The sequence below is a fragment of the Camponotus floridanus genome, unplaced genomic scaffold (assembly GCF_003227725.1).
Source record: "Camponotus floridanus strain SB8 unplaced genomic scaffold, Cflo_v7.5 scaffold15, whole genome shotgun sequence".
Classification (NCBI taxonomy): Eukaryota; Metazoa; Arthropoda; class Insecta; order Hymenoptera; family Formicidae; genus Camponotus; species Camponotus floridanus.
The window spans coordinates 859319-875603 of record NW_020229270.1 but is presented as its reverse complement, the minus strand read 5'-3'; the positions used below and the strand labels follow the sequence as shown (position 1 = coordinate 875603).

The 16285-nt window shown below is 42.5% G+C and overlaps 1 long non-coding RNA gene across 1 annotated transcript; it reads right to left on the bottom strand.

Annotated features, from left to right (window-relative positions):
- Positions 1–1974: 1974 nt before the first annotated feature.
- LOC112637280 lies at positions 1975–15266 on the bottom strand. The gene is made up of 3 exons (XR_003122488.1): positions 15023–15266; positions 13799–13988; positions 1975–2255 (listed from the first exon to the last, which is right to left on the bottom strand). It is a non-coding gene; the product is annotated as an uncharacterized LOC112637280 (long non-coding RNA).
- Between the last annotated feature and the right edge of the window lie 1019 nt (positions 15267–16285).

The following is a 16285-nucleotide window of genomic DNA, read 5'->3' as shown; positions in this document are numbered from 1 at the left end:
GCAGCTTCACCAGCGCTTCACCCGCTCCAAATTTTTCTTCCCGCTCTTCTCATCTCCTTCGGGTCTCGCGCCTCCGTCTTCCCCGCTTTCTTCGTCCTTCTTCTTCCTGCCGTTCACCGTACTTCCGCCGCCGTCGTGCGCCCCATTCGACGACGAAACCCGCGATTATTGCTCGTCTCGCAAGCGTGGGCAAATTTCACGCTCTTTACGCGACGTTATCCTCTCTTGTACATCCCCTCTGGGAATTGAATGGCGCGCAGACTTAGACTTCCGCGCGCTTGTCCTCTCTTCCGCCAGCAGTCGAGGGAAACTTTAAACGTTTCACGTCTCGCTCGTGAGAGCGTGTCAGGTCGCGCAGCACCGGGTGGTTCTTTGTCCGCGATCATTCGTGCTCGTTAATGGGAGTTAAAGAGCCCCGTAGCGCTTTAACGGCCTCGTTATTTTTGTTTCTAAACCCGGTCTTCCTTTCGAGTTTCTCGTGCTCCAAACAATCTCAAATATGGCCGTCCTGGTTCTCTCGCTTTCCGTCTCCTTCCTCGATTTCAACCGCTATGGTCTCATCTATGGTCCCGTCTAAATTAATTCTCCGAGTCCACTCCGGATTCCTTAATCTTTCGTGAGCGTACATTTAATCCTTAGATGTGTGTGTGTGTGTTGTGGGTCAAAGTTTTCTTTTAGTATTTATGCGATTCAAAGTTTCTCAAACACTTGAAACAACTTATGCAACGCGAGAAAATGGCATGAAAATCTTTTATCAGCATAAATTATGTCCTCAGATATTTCCGAGAATACACATTTATATGAAAAATGAAATTTTTATGAAAACAATTGCATAATTGGATACGTGTTCATGTGCTACATTAAATAATGTTTCTCGGGTATCTATGCAATATGCAACGTTGAAATTGAAGTAGACCGCCTGGAACGAAATGGCGGAGATGTATTTGGAGTCTCTCGTCTCACCATGAGGAGCTCTAACTCGCTTCACTGTGAACAAATGTTAAGCCGCTTATGGTATGAATCTTATCCCCGGAGACTGATGTGCAATGGGCTTGGCTATTTAATAGGAAAAAAAGTAACGCTGTCGCGCTTTTATTCGTGTTCTCCTTGACAATACAACGAACCGTTCTATATCAGCGTCCTCGCTCCTCGAGACATTTAGACAATAATGTCGTGTCCCTGGTCTTGTTCTACTTTGATTTAACGAGCGAGTTTTGATAATATCAAAAAGAAACCTCTCCATTTCGCTTGATACTGATATTTCATGTGTGTTTACATCGATGTCATTTATAATTATATGTTATTATATATTTAAATTGTACGTATACTCTATTTTATTATTGATGTTGATTCGATACTTTCACGTAATTTCATTTGCGTTATGTTTGATGGTTGTTTTCTGTCGCTAATAAATATTACAAATAGATAAATATATTAAATTTGTCGAGACAGATTTTAATTTGGCATACGTCAAGTTTTGTATAATTTACGACGGGAAGATTTCGTTCGATGTTATCTGGACGAATATCGTTCCAAGCTTTCACATCCGTTTGCCAAAATTAACCGCCGTCGTCTTTGAAAATAAGTTTTCGTATCGCGTCGAATTCATGTGACATTGACGTAATTTGTAATACAAGATAAAGAGAAAGAGAGAATGTATACGACGACATTTGTAAATTATACAACTTTCCTAGATATATATGATCCACTGATCCGCGTCATTCCTACAAGACTTTCTTATCTTCTCGCTTACACCTTCCTTTACTCGCGCACCTTTGGAAAATTAATGCTACTCGCTTTATCATTCCGCATAAATAAGTATTATATATTAATTAATGCAAGATAACAAGAGGAAAAGATTGTTTTATTAAACAATATTTTAATAAATAAGAGGAAAGAGATAATTTTATCAAATAACAGTTAAATTATTTATATATCAAGGTAGATCAATAATCTTTTATCATCACACACACACACATTAGAATTCTGAAACAATCCGTTCAATTGGATAAATGATGGCCGTGTACCAACTTTTTCAACAAGGTCGAAAACACCGCCGAGGGATTACTCGTTTCTCGATCGGAGTAGACGAAAGTCGATCGGCCTGTTTGTTCACTGGCCCTTCACCTCATTTTCAGATACAATCCGAAGGATCCTACGCTTTTCATGGTGCATTGACCTGGCTGAGACGATGTTAACCTTATCGTCGGCGTCTCCAAAATTGCGCGTCTCTCATCATGGATTATATCGATAACCTGTAGAAAGATAAACTTTGCATGTGACTGATAAACTGTCGAAAATTGGCAAAAAGCATAGAACTCTCTGGCGAGCCGATTAGTCATTTTTTTATTGATGCCTCATTCCATTTCTCTCTTTATCTCTCGTTTTCGCGGATGTCTCTCTTTTGTCTCGCGACGCGCTGAAACTTTCAGATGCGCTAAATTGCTGTCTCTCCTGCGGGAGAACTCGCGGGTAGAATTACGGGCAGCGCGAGATACATGGCCCAAAAGGGCCATTAATAAAACGTCATTTACCCTTAAACGATTTCCCGGCTTTTCCGACTGCGCCCTCGGTAATTCCGTTATTAACGATAGGCGATGTATGGGATTCCAATTCTCGGTACTTTGAAAGTTGGCTAGAAGAAAATATCCTCGTTGTTGCATCCCCAGCTACTTGTCCGTGCTATCGTTTGCATGCAAAACTGGCGACGGTTTTTAAGTATGTGTGTGTCTGGAGTGTATGTGTGTGTCTGTGTGTGTGCGCGCAAAGGGGATTTCGGCTGGCTCAGGTACAAAGGGAGAAAAAAGTTTTGTAAAATATAAGCGTCACACGCAGCTGCAGGTGCATCGGACTGCATACAATGTCGCCTCCTACCCGCTCTCCTCCCTTGCTGCGAATATCTTCGCAACATGTTTACCGGAATTCTTCCCACGATTCCACGGCCGTTACAGGCAAAGTTTCTCTACCGGTTATATAATCCATGACAAGAAATGCATGGCTCCTATAGATTGATAATATTTTCGATAACAATAGCGGAAATGTGTTTCTCGTCGATGTTTCTCCCGTCTATTTCTCGACAAGCGCCGCCGAAAGAAAAACATTGACAAGCACTTTGTCGCGACGGGCAAAAATATCACGATGCATTCGAACGCGAGAGATTTTCTAATTTGCGAGAGAGGAATCGTTACGAGCGTTTCGCGAAATATAACGTCGTCGACGGGGTAACCGCGCCGTTAAGCATCTAAAACGCATTCGCCCTACATAAGGTAAACGAGCGCGCCGACTTTAATAATCAGTCGGGGCGTTTTGTAAATAAATATTTTCGCGCATCCTCCCTCGTTATCGCCACCTCGCGTACAGAGAATTTTTCCGTCGACGGGGCGACGTTTTATCCGGGTCGGATAATTGAGGGCGTTACGAAGCGTACGTGATTCCGGGATAATTGGATAACGCGCGGCGGGACGCGAAACTTTTGATGCACTTTGCGCGCCTCCGTCATGGCCCGCGTCCCTGCCGACCGTTTTGCGTTATCCTTCTTCTCCTCTCCCTCCGTTTCTTCCTCGCCTATTCATTTTCGCGGAAAGTTAATTTGTAGAAAGCTCGTGAAACACGTAGAATAAATACATTCTTCCGTTTTAACAGCGCGGCGGCTCGTGCAGGCATGCCATATCGGTGTCGTTTGTCATGTACGAAGCACGAGCAACGACGTTATCGCGTTCGCGATTAATACCCCTGACAAATCGAGGCGCAAAAAGGGAAAGAAACGGCGGAAGCGCGGCGCGGGTTCAAGAGAAAGATAGAAGTGTACGAGTGTGTGTAAGAGAGAGAGCGGGAGAAAATAAAAGAGAGAGAGAGATGATGTGTCCTGGTCTCGTTTCGCGAGAAATTATCGACGCGCGACCCACGCGCTTTGAAATTACGGCGCGTTTATAGGACAGTCGCGCGCGACGTGCTCTTCTTCCACAATTTTACCCAAGTTTTGCGCGAGTAAAATTGTATGTAGGGTAAAGTGCGCGGTAAAATCGAGCGAGCGTCTATTTTTGCGCGGAGATGCGGACGAAATCCGATAAAAACGCGGATGAAACTGGCTGATGCCTCGATGAAAGTCTCGAGCAAGATGTCACGCGTTTGTTACGTCCTATCTCTTCTGCGAGTACGTTGTCGGTGCCGGTTTCAAAGATATACATCGAGTATGCTCCATTTGATTCGCGTCCCTACCCGGCTTGTACCCTACTTTCTTCCATTACGCCTCCTCGAGCACATCGCGTCGTCCTTTTTCCGTAATTTCGCCGAAACGCGCGCGCGTCCCCGAGTAAATTGTGTCGTTGTGACGGAAACCGGGTCACTGTTACGCGGACGTTTATTCACGGGGAAACAAGTAGCAGGAAGGAACCGCCGCGAGCGCGATAAGACGCGATACCGAGACGTGGAAGTCGAGACTGTGGCACGCATAAAGGTTGCGAGGGAGGGGGAGTCAAAGCATGCCCCCGGAATCTTTTGGTAGCGCCGCTCTAATTGGGGCAGGTGTTAATTAAAGTGCGCTCTCGCGCTCGCGCTTAGGCGAAGACGACGACGTCGACGTCGACGTCGACGACGACGATGACGTCGTCGTCGCGACGCGGCGACCCGACGACGGACTTTGTTCGCGAAAATAATGATCTTTCCATTATCCGGCGCTGCGCTGTCCGTCCTTTCTCAATCCATTGTCCTCTTCATCGTCCACGTTATCGTCTTTATTGTCCTGCTCGACGCTTCGTATGCCCCCTCCTTTTTTCCATCGCGGCCGTATTCCGTAGAATAAACGGAAAGGCGCTCGATGAAAAATGCTCCGAAGATTACGAATAAAGGAGCTCGGGATTATTTTCGGCTGCACATCGCGCTATTTTTTGCCGTCATTAATTCATATCGCTCTCTTCCTCCCTCTCTCCTTGACGTTCGAGTTTGTCGTGCGCTGTAATTACCGTATGATTGGCGTAACCATTTATATCCATTTCTGCAATTGGTTAAGTGTCCGATACTGCCGACAAGAGTGTCATCGGCAAAATTAGGCCGGGTCTACAATAGATAATTTAAGCCCTAAGCCTTAAGAAATTGACACAGTCGACTATTCTCTTCATACTTGACTGTAATTGATCAATCTCTCAAGGTTTAAAGCTTTAATTACCTATTGTAGACCCGGCCTTAAGCGACTAATCGACGTAAGAAGCGCAATAAAACCGAGTGAAATGTCAAGTAATCCAACCAATTATATGATTGTTCAAAGTCGCGCCGTTTGTATATTTGTGTTGTGCTGTCATCGGCATGGCAACGCGCGGTGACAAGCTCGTGCTCATCAAAACGGCAATAATATACTTCCAAAGCAACGCTTGACAGTGCGAGATACAGGCGCGGACTCCTGTAATGTAATTCCCGTAATGAGATACGAAATGGTTAGGCTTGACATCGTATGACGTACCGGGCGTGAGCTGTCGGGTCTCGTATTCAAACTTTACGGGCTCATTTATTGTCGACTCGTACTACGGGTCGAGTCGTCGCACGGGTTCAATATTTTACGGCGAAATAGAAAGGAGCAAAACTTAGCTCGATATACGCCATTTCTCTCAGAATGCAACGTGCAAACGCGCGCTCGTATTTCGCTGAAAATTATGTATGTTAAAACTCGCGATCCATCAAAATCAATCATGCTGCTCTTAAAATTGAATAAGAGATTATAAAATATATAACGTAAGGAACACTCCCGATAAAAAGAGAAAGAAAGAGAGAGAAGAAAGTCTACGATTGCGTTTATTTGCGAGACTTTTTCACGATGACGTCTTATTATGCCAAGGGAAGAAAATATCGTTTCGTTCGCAGAGTCCCATCGGAGCTGTCCCGTTTGTCGCCGGCGCCGATCCGTCATCGGATAATACGATTCGATTAGAAATATCGCACTAATGAGACTCATACTGCATCCGAGAGATGATTAATGAAACCGCCGTCCCGATGGATCGAACTCTTCGACGAGTGTCATGTAAAAAGAGCCTCGTATCACTGCACCTGTCAAACAATGATGTAACGAGACGAAATTCAGTTTAGCACTTTTGTGGCTATTAAAACGATTCGAAAACCGCAGGGCTGTTGATTAGAGAAATGCATTTTCCCATCCGTAATCCGTCGGTCGATAGGAAAACTTGCGATTCGCGGCAACTTTCCCTGGGAAATTATGTGAGAATTTTAGAATTATACGCGAAGTTTGCTCGTTGCCCGGATAAAATGGGGCCCGGATAAAAAAAAGGAGGCTCGGCTCGACTTTCCGGATGCGCTTGTTGTTCTACCAGCCGGCACACGGTGACTCGATGCGAAGCTTAATTATCAAGCCTCACGCGAACTTCTCATTATCGTGTTCTCGAGCGTGTCGACGGGCGGGCGATTCGAAGACAACGATACGGCGCGGGGGTACATCGAGACTCATTAGTCTTAGTAAGGTTGAGCCTTACGGAAAATTAAGTGGACACCAGGCGCTGGATTAACCGATCGTCGACTTCTCGCGAGCAACGCTAACCGACGAAATCTAATAATCTCGTTGCTTGTAAAATCGCAATCACCTCGAAGATTCCTTAATCTTATTTAAAAGTTATGAGGGCTTAAGCCGCCGGGTTTACATTTCGCAGCTACTTTTACGCAATTTGCATAAACTGTAGGTTTACGATAGATAAGTTTCAATGTCGTTCATAAAGTCGTGCCCTTCGTCCTTTTGACACGCGCGCATGCAGGGTACCATCGAGTTTTTAACCCGGATTCCCGCAAAAACTGGCTCTATTCTTCTTTATAACCCAGTCGACCGTGCTGCAAGTCATTGTGAGTTCCGCTCAGATAAACCTCGGATAAACCTCGGATCGATGAGATCATTAACGACATCGGCATTGATGACTGTTGTCCGGGATTGATCGTTTAATGCGTCATTTGGATTAAAGTCACTCTTGTTATCCCGTTTCCGCTACGATTGGTGACGCGATACATCTGCAAGATTATGTTCTCAAGGATATCCGAACAGCTGTTCAATTGCTATAGTCATTAGGCTGTAGTCGGAAGTCATGGTGATTAAATGTTACCGACTATAAAACAAGAAATTGCAATCTTTATAAAGTCTAATTTTGCTCATGTTTTTCAGTGAAGTCTAGTATCTATTTTTATTATTTTATTAAAATTTTCGATATAAAACGTTTTAAGAAAGAGAGGAAAAATATCTTTTCTCCTTTCCCGGAAATTTAATTTCTTTTTCAATGAGAAAAAGAATTCTCGATAAAACTAATAAAATATTAATTGACCTATATATGCAGAATCGCATTAGAACAACCCGAGGAAAAAAGTTTAATCTAATTATATATAATTGTGTAGATCTAATTATATATAAAGAGATCTATTTATTACTATTGTTTACATTTTACATTAATAATATCAAAATATTTATAACTCCATATCGAATTATGTAAAAATATCGAGTACAATCGGAGAATAAAATCTAATATAATTTTACATAAATCGAGATGAAGGAATATCTTGATATAATAACATATAAATGATAATATAAATACATCCCATTATAATTAATTAATTATATACAATTATACACAAACATTTTTCTGGAGAGGGTTTAATAATTGCATAGAAAAGCGTAGATTTGTAAAATTGAACGATATCTGTTTGCCTTTTGTTAATGATTATTGGAAATTGGAGCAATGATGAATACGAACGATGCACAATGCGACAAGATTGCACGGATATGGGCTGTCAATACGTCGCGCATTCGGGATAAGATTAGCGTGCTTCGTTGCGTCTGCACAACCGCGCTAACCGTATGGCATCATAAAGCCGGATGTATAATTGGCATGCAGTCCGCGGAATTCTGCATCGTTACGCCGTATTAATCCTATTGCGAACAATCCTCGGGTATGATCCTCTTCGGAGTAATCTCCCGCGCAATCGTATTCCAAGTGTGCGTCCGTGATGCACTTAGACGAGACCATCGATTACGAGTCCGCTCTCGTGGAACCGGAGCGTTTCTCTTTCGGCGATATACGTCTGATTAAGTATTTGCTCACACGCCGCGTACGTGCCGCATGATGCAGCGCTTTTCCCGTATCTTTGAAATTTCGCTGGAAACTCTTCCAGGAGCTCCGAGGCGAGAAATAAAATCGAGGAAGGATTTGGACCGACGGATTATGATAATAAATTCCATTTTGGCGGCGATATATCGATAGTCGATCTCTCTCGCGTCCTGTCGGATGTATTACCCGCCCGATGCTTCGTTTGAACGGAATCGCGATGTATCCCAAAGTCATTTCACCGGGACCGATTTCCACGTCCGCGCGCGGGTACACACATCTGTTTATACGCAAGTGCAAACACCTTCGTGCTCACACAACATGGTGTGTACATAAGCTCTGCATTTCCACGTGCGCACAGTGCTTTATACGTGCCAGTGCAAATCAGGCCGCGTTTAGGCAGGATCAAAATTGAAGCGCCGGAGGAGACGTCGGTTATACGACGTGATTAGGATTAACGGTGCACTTTGCGCATCTTTCAAAGTGATTCGGGCCGAGTTTAAAAGTCACTGTAGAGAGATCTTTGTATTTCTGTCTCTCTTTTGGAGAACAAAGAGGCACGCCGTTATTCCGCGAATTAACGATGTATTTGGTGGGAACAGGAATATCTGTTAAGTTTACGGCATACGCGCGTCTATTTTAGTATTTTTAACGTACGTTTAAATCGCGGTGCAGGCGATTGCTACGTTAGCGCTTTAGCAGATAAGATACACATAGGATTAAGCGATTTCCACGGTAAGCCCGCCATTTTGCAAGCAGATGTTCCGTTCGCACGGCCCAATCATTAATCGCCCTCCCACTAATAGCGCGAAGCACTTCAAACCTACTTTCCACCCCTGGCCATTAAAATGAGCCGAAAAAGTCTCGATCGACGTATAAGACTCACGTGAGAAGTCCAACAAACAGGAAGAGCCTCCTGCGACTTACTTATTCTTATGTAGTTTGCTCTTTTCAAGTTGTCTGCATTTTACAAATATCTAAAAGATACTCTTAGAAATGTTTACATTTATAATTTCAAATAAATAATTTAATTCTTTTTACAGAAAAGAATTTGAGAAATTTCAAGTTTTATTTAAAAATTTATTAAAATATTTATTTATAAAATATCCTCCCGTACTCTTTCTCTTTTTGTTCGCTTAATATTCACAATTATAATAATGTGAGATGCATCAACCGCGATTGCTGAAATGATGATAATATTGTGGAATGCTAGTTGCAAATTTTAGTACATAGTACGTGTACACCGAAGACTGTTTTAGTCGGATTATGTCACCTTATTACACAAAGTTTACTTATACCAAATATGCATTAATAGGCACTAACTAAAATAGCACCAAGATAAACGCGGCAGTGTGCGGGAAGCACTTAAGGAGGAATAATTCAAAGCAGATACACATAACATTTCCGTGCAATTCGCATCTGTGTCTCTCGGCGCGTATATACGACGCAACTTAATTTCGCTCACAGTTACATAAAATTCGCAGACAGTTTCGTGTATTTTTGACTCTCGGAGAGATAAGAGAAATTATTTCAAACGATTTAATATATAACATTCCGAGACGCTCGCGTAAATAAATAAATGGGGACATGATCGGAAGGCAACGTGGTCTCGCGAATGCTTGATTCTACGGGGGCTTTACAGATGCAGCGCGTCGCACCTATGAGACCGAATGGATTTCACACGGCAATTTTTCTATTTCCGACTTTTTCGTCGTGAAGGAGCAACCGAGCGATCGGATTTACAAGAGTCCGATATCGATCGTGCGGGATGTTCCAGCACTTCGATAAACCATTTTTCTCTCGACGGTCTCGCTACCGAGGCGGAATAAAGTTACCATCCCTCCCTCTCTTCGCCCACCCCCGCCATTCCCTTCCTCGCGGTATACGAGTATAACATTTTTGTCTCGTACTAACGAAAGTACTCACTTTTATTTTACTGCTTTTAGCGTCGAGCAGCCGCTGCCAAATGACGCTTCTCTTTTTCGGGTTCTGAGCCGCGAGAGAGAAAGAGAGAGAGAGAGAGAGAGAAAAAGAAGATGATTAAAATCGGCATTTCCAAAAGGTAGGCCATAACTGCTGAATCGTCCCTTACCGTTTCGCGAATAGCCACGTGATCGAATTTAGTCGAGATTGGACCGGAACGGGACGGTCGTGCCGGGACTTCCGGTAATCCACTTTCCCTTAAACCGCGGACTTTCCCTCCCCCTCCCTTCTCCTTCTCTCCTCTCCTTAAAGCAGGATAAATGGTTAACGTGGAGAAACCAGAAGCTGAAGTAAATTCTCGAGTGTGCGCCCCGCGGATTAACTTTCTACTAACTACTTGCATTACGGGAAACAGCTCCGGCGAAATTGGAATATATTTCGCTCCGTGACATCGTTTAGCATGCTCAAAACTGTCATCGGGAAATAGATACTGAACAGAATGGTTCGGTCCCAGGAATAATAATAATCTCGCGGCGAGAGAGAATTGCAACTTTGTCGACCCACGCATCAGCGAATGATTCGACAGATTATAATTTCCTCTCGAGGATATCACGTTAATTAATTAAATCATCTCCTCTATTTTTGAAGGTTCGTTATTGTCACTGAACCCGCAAAATTACATATAAATAACCAAATAACTTTGCTTCGAGTTGAACGTGTTATTTACATCGAAGACGTATAAAAAGAGCACAACTTTATCGGATTAAAGGTGATTTGATTAGCTTTCTATTCTATGATTCTATAAGTATTTGTAGTATCACTAAAATACATATTTCATGGCGATCGATGTGGAAGATATCTGGAGAAATGAATCGTGACAGTAGCGTCTTGTATGCAAAATGCAACATGCGCACGAATTTCGCCGACGCGACACGTCGTTTCCGGCTCGAAAATAATTCAAGTAGAGAGAGAGAGAGAGAGAGAGAGAGAGAGAGAGAGAGAGAGAGAGAGAAAGAGAGGCAGACAGACTGGAATTTCGCGCTGGTCTCGATAGCGCGTGTGCGCGCGTTTAAAAGCTCTGGAAAGAGTGCCCGTGATTGCTGACTTTAGGATTCCGAGCAGAAGCGTTTTATGAGATACGCAATGGCTATTTTTACGGTCTTTTTATTTTTCATGCGAAGGTCGAGAGCCGGGTCGAGGTCTGTGACTGATTGATAATATTATGGCGTGCTACGAATGACGGAGGTATCGACAGCATCAATTCAATAGACTTTTCATCCGTCTATAAAGTTGTAATTATAAATATTACGACGAAAAGATTTACAAATTAATTGAATATTTCTTATTAAAGCGTAAATATTTCTTAAACTTTTAAATTTTTTCTCTTAAGACAGGATTAAACGTATTAGAACAAGAACATTATAAACTCTAATCTCTCTCTCTTTCTTTATTCGCGAATTATAAATTCCTGTCTCTCTCTCTCTCTCTCTCTCTCTCTCTCTCTCTCTCTCTCTCTCTCTCTCTTTCTCTCTCCCTACGGGGAAGAAATAAATTTGATTTACAACTTATTTAGTGTTTCTGAATAAAGAATTGAAGTTCCTTCGGGTAAGTTCTTAAGGTAAATTATAACATCCATTTCTTTTTAGCTCGCTAGCGGCACAGTCTGCCTCGAAATAAAAATCCATTTGGTCTACCGAGATCTCGCGAGTATTCGCAAGTGTATTCACATGTCGGTGAGAAAGCGTATCCTAGGATAGAGCAGATAGGTGGATGAGGTAACATTTAAAGCAGTGTTCACTTAACCGCGCCGCTTTCATTAAGCAGCCTGTGATGAGCCTGAGGGATTGAAGAGAAAGAGAGAGAGAGAGAGACGGAGAAGAGAGAAAGACAAAGAGAGAGGGAGAGGGAAAGAGACTCGGTAGATCTCGCCGCTAAGGTACACAAAGTACGTAACGCACTTTCTGTGTACGTATGCGGTTGCGGTGTCGTTCTCGCGTTAACAATACGTACATACTTCGCTCCGTATGCAGCCGGGAATTAGATCGTTCCACCGAGGATCGGCTACACCGCATCCTCGCGCATCCGCGCTGCGAATGAAGATATCAAATCCGACTGTGCATCAAGAGATTATTGTACATGGTAATTAATACAATGATAATTAATACTAATCAATATCGTAATTATATTGTGGATGATCGATTGTTCGTACAAAAAAGTAAACTATCAAGAGCGATTCTGAATAAAATTAAGAGGAATTTTTTTAAATTATCTATCGAAGAGAATTAAAAGTGGGACATCGTGTCGAGTACGATCGCGATTAAAGCAGTAACTTGTGTCTACGAGTTTAAGATTGCGGCAAGTGCTAAATAATGACGATTTTTAGATCGCATGCCGGCAACATCGAACCTAAGGTCTTCACGAGGGAATCGGGGAAAAAGAAACGAAGATAAACCACCAACGCCGGATACGTATCAGACCAAGTGCATCGCGGCGAGAAAGCGGAAGAAAATAGAAACGGCGTTATCGCGCCGCGCGGTGTTTTAGTAGCCGAGATGTTTCTAGGGGCGCGATTTCCAACGGATCGATAGAACGACCGCGCTTTATCGCAAGTTTGCCCCGCTGGTGATGACGCTGCGTTGCTAATGACATTCCTCTCGTTAAGACTCGACGATGACATCTCTTCATCGGCGATGCAAATGCAAACGGACGTGTAAAAAAGTAGCTCCTTGTTCCGTCCGCGGGAACAATTATCGAATCGATGCGGGAGTGCGAGATTTTATCGCGTTATCACGATAGTACGACCGTGAAAAAGTTTCGTCCCTTTTTGCGAAGATTGTCCTTTTATCCGCAAAAGATTCCCTTCGAACGATTGTCGTCGATTTCATTTCGAATTCCTTTCGGAAACGACTTCGGTATGACTTTTCTCGCGAGATGGCTGGATAGCGGATTAAATAAAGGATTGACAAAGCAATCGATCGCGCATATATGAACTTTGAGAGAGGAACTCGAATCTTTCAATCTCCCTTTCTATTAATCTCTGATGATGCATTGGATTAAGAGTTGATAGGGTTTTCGAATTCGAATGTGAAAACATCCTGTTTACTTGACGCGTATAACGCATAAAAATGTTATAACCGGGAGGTTTTTTTTCGCGAAAATCCAGATAAATAGAACTTTGTCGGTGTAAACTCTCGAGGCTGCAAGTTCCGCGCGTTCCACGTTAACTTCACGGCGCCGTACTCGGGATACAAAAATTCAAGTTATGCAATATACTATACGGGGGGCGCGCGGCTTAAAGAACTTTTTGCAAGATCCCATACAGAAAGTCCACGTTCGATGAGTTACGGTCCATTTAGCAAAACTGTTTACGCTAACTTCTCCGAAACTAGGAACATAAGCGGAATTCTACAGGGCAAAGAAGTCTCTTTCTCTTCCTCTCGCTCTCTCTGTTCTCGGCAGCGCTGTAATTTTTTGCCCCCTCTTAAGTATCCCGTAATGATCAGAAGTAAAATCGCAAAGTTGGACGAATGGAAAACATTTATTCTCAGTTTCAGGAGAAAAATATTTAATCACGAGCGTGTGTATGTGTATGAGCGTGTGGTTTTACGAGCGAAAAATATCTATCCCGATCATCAGAGTTGCTCGAAATAAATGCCATGGATATAGGGAATGAAAAGATCGTAAATTTCGCGAGTGTCGTGCGCAAAGCTTAAGCTCTCTTCGAGGCGGTCGCGCGAGTCGTGGTTGAGAATTCGAATCCATCGATCAGAGGTACTCTTCGCGGAGGTTACCTGGATCAAGGTGAAGCGTCCTCGAGATGGAAAAAGTGGCAGACCCTTCTCTACTGGGAATTTTCGATGGGGTGAGAAGTGGAATGTAAAACTTCGAGGGGCGAAGAAGGAGCGAGACGATCGGTGACTCCAACCAAGTGGCGCGTCTGTCCTTTCCTCGACAATATTCTAGTGACGACAAATTTTCATCCTGTCAAACAAAGAAACAGATTTAAAAAAAAAAGAAGAAATACTGTAACATTGAAATGAAAAATTTGAAATGTATATTTGTGCTTGATGTAAAGAACGCAAGAAGATTCTTTGTAACTAAATATAATACGTTATATTGCGTAGCATGTGGAATATATTATCCGGTTTAATCATACACTGTCGCTATCACCAGTCACGCGAGCCATTCTCCGTTGAATATGTATAGGTAATATGTAAATATATAACTCGCGGGGGAAGCATTTCGTCGTCAGAAAGCCGGATTAAGTAAATATTCGTGGGTATCGCCGAGTGAAGTTCAAGACATAAGCATTGTCGACGGATGGCGAGTAGTGACCACGTATATAAACTTGGTAAAGTCCATAAAGTCGGATAGAAACTGCCAAACGTATTCTCATTGGCATGTCAGTCAGTACTTTCTCTCTCTCTATCTCTTCTATTCTTCATCTTTGCCGGCTTTAATAAAAGACGCGCGCGTGTGCGCGCAAGAAAAATTCCAAGGGTCATTAGCACGTCCTACACACGTACGAAGAAAGAAGCCCTCTCGGAAATTTTTCGCGCGACACGATTTCCGTAACGCGGAAGTCTGCGCGGCTCATTATAATGCCATGTTTTTCACGAAGGATCGGAAATCCACTTCCCCACCTAACGTAGAATTACATTCTTACAACCAATTTGCATTTTCATCGCGTACGTCACGATAGAAAAAGATTTTTCCAAGTATTATGTGCTGCCCACATGTAACATAAATTATTGCGCGTATAAAAATACATACAAGATCCCTTCCTTGAAAGAAAAAAGTTAATTTCTCAACTCGATCAAAGATTCTTCCTTATCTTTGCTGAATTTTACATAGTTTACTCGTAACTATTCGGATACTATTCCGCTATAAAATATTTCACGGAGGAAAAGGGCCGCGAAATTTCTTTGATGATCTCGATGTGGTTCTTTAAATTCAGACACGAGGCAAAGGGGAGGGTACGAAAATTACGAGGAGAGATCGGAAAGCTTTCTTACAATTGGCAGGCGGACCGATGCTCCGGCGATCTCTCCTTCACGAGTTCTTTGGCCTGGATGGCCGTCTATATCGTCGGATCAATGGGATCGAAATAAGATGGATACAGACTCGGGGACTCGGGCACTCTTCTGCCATTCGTTCTTTTTCTTCCTGTCGATGTGGTAAGGGCACTCTTAGCTTCCTCTCCATACGGGAACAGATGTAGGGCAGACGGTCAGCCAACCAGAATCCCTATTGAATACATAAAACATACCCGAGAGTCGGTACCGAGCGTGAACGTGTAAGTGTCCGCTTCGTTACATATGAATGTACTTGAGTAAATACACAGTACATGAATACGTGCGTTTCATTGTGGTATTTGGGCAGAATGCGAATGTGCTCGCGAAAAAAAAATCAGAATCCTCCCTCATTAATTTTTAAATATGTAGTGTTTTTCAAATATATAAACATAATTTACAAAATTTCATTGATTAAGTAAACACCTACTATTGAAGATGTTGAGCAACACCGTTTTCCTTGAATTGTGTAATAATTAGAAATCGTGACGACTTATCGATCAACGTTCGTAATAATAAATTGGCAAAACATTATTCTGTTGCAAATTACCATCAGTCCGGTCGTGGAAATTTGGAGAGTGATTTTGCCTCATGAATTTCAATGCGCGGCCGGCAGATTAAGATCGGTCGAAATCGGCAGTCGGGTTCGACCAAAATTGCCCGACTTCGAACAATTTGCTTATTTATGTAGTTCAATGGAATTGTAATGATATCTGCAGCGTGTTAAAATTTAACTGCGAGACACATTTTATTTATTTCTTTATGCAATTAATCGATTGTATATAAATAGAAATATACTCTTAATAAATTCATACCCATAATTGTTTGAGAAGAATCGCTAATCAAACAAAATGAAATGTTCAACTTGAGCAAACGTTCATGCAATTAATCGATTGTATATAAATAGGAATATACTCTCAATTCATACATATAATTATTTGAGAAGAATCCCTAATCAAACAAAATGAAATGTTTAATTTAAGCAAACGTTCGAAAGAATACTTGAAAGGGTATTTATTTAAATAACGCCGAGTTCTAGATTACGAGAATGCCGTTAAAATAATGACAAATTGTTCCGTTGGACATTTTTCCACGGAGGCACGTCGCAGACATTAATTACGAAATATTCCCTGGGAAAATCGAAGGCGCATAAGTGTCCGTTGGATGTTGTGTAAGCAGCGATGTGAGCGTACTCGGCTGTATCCC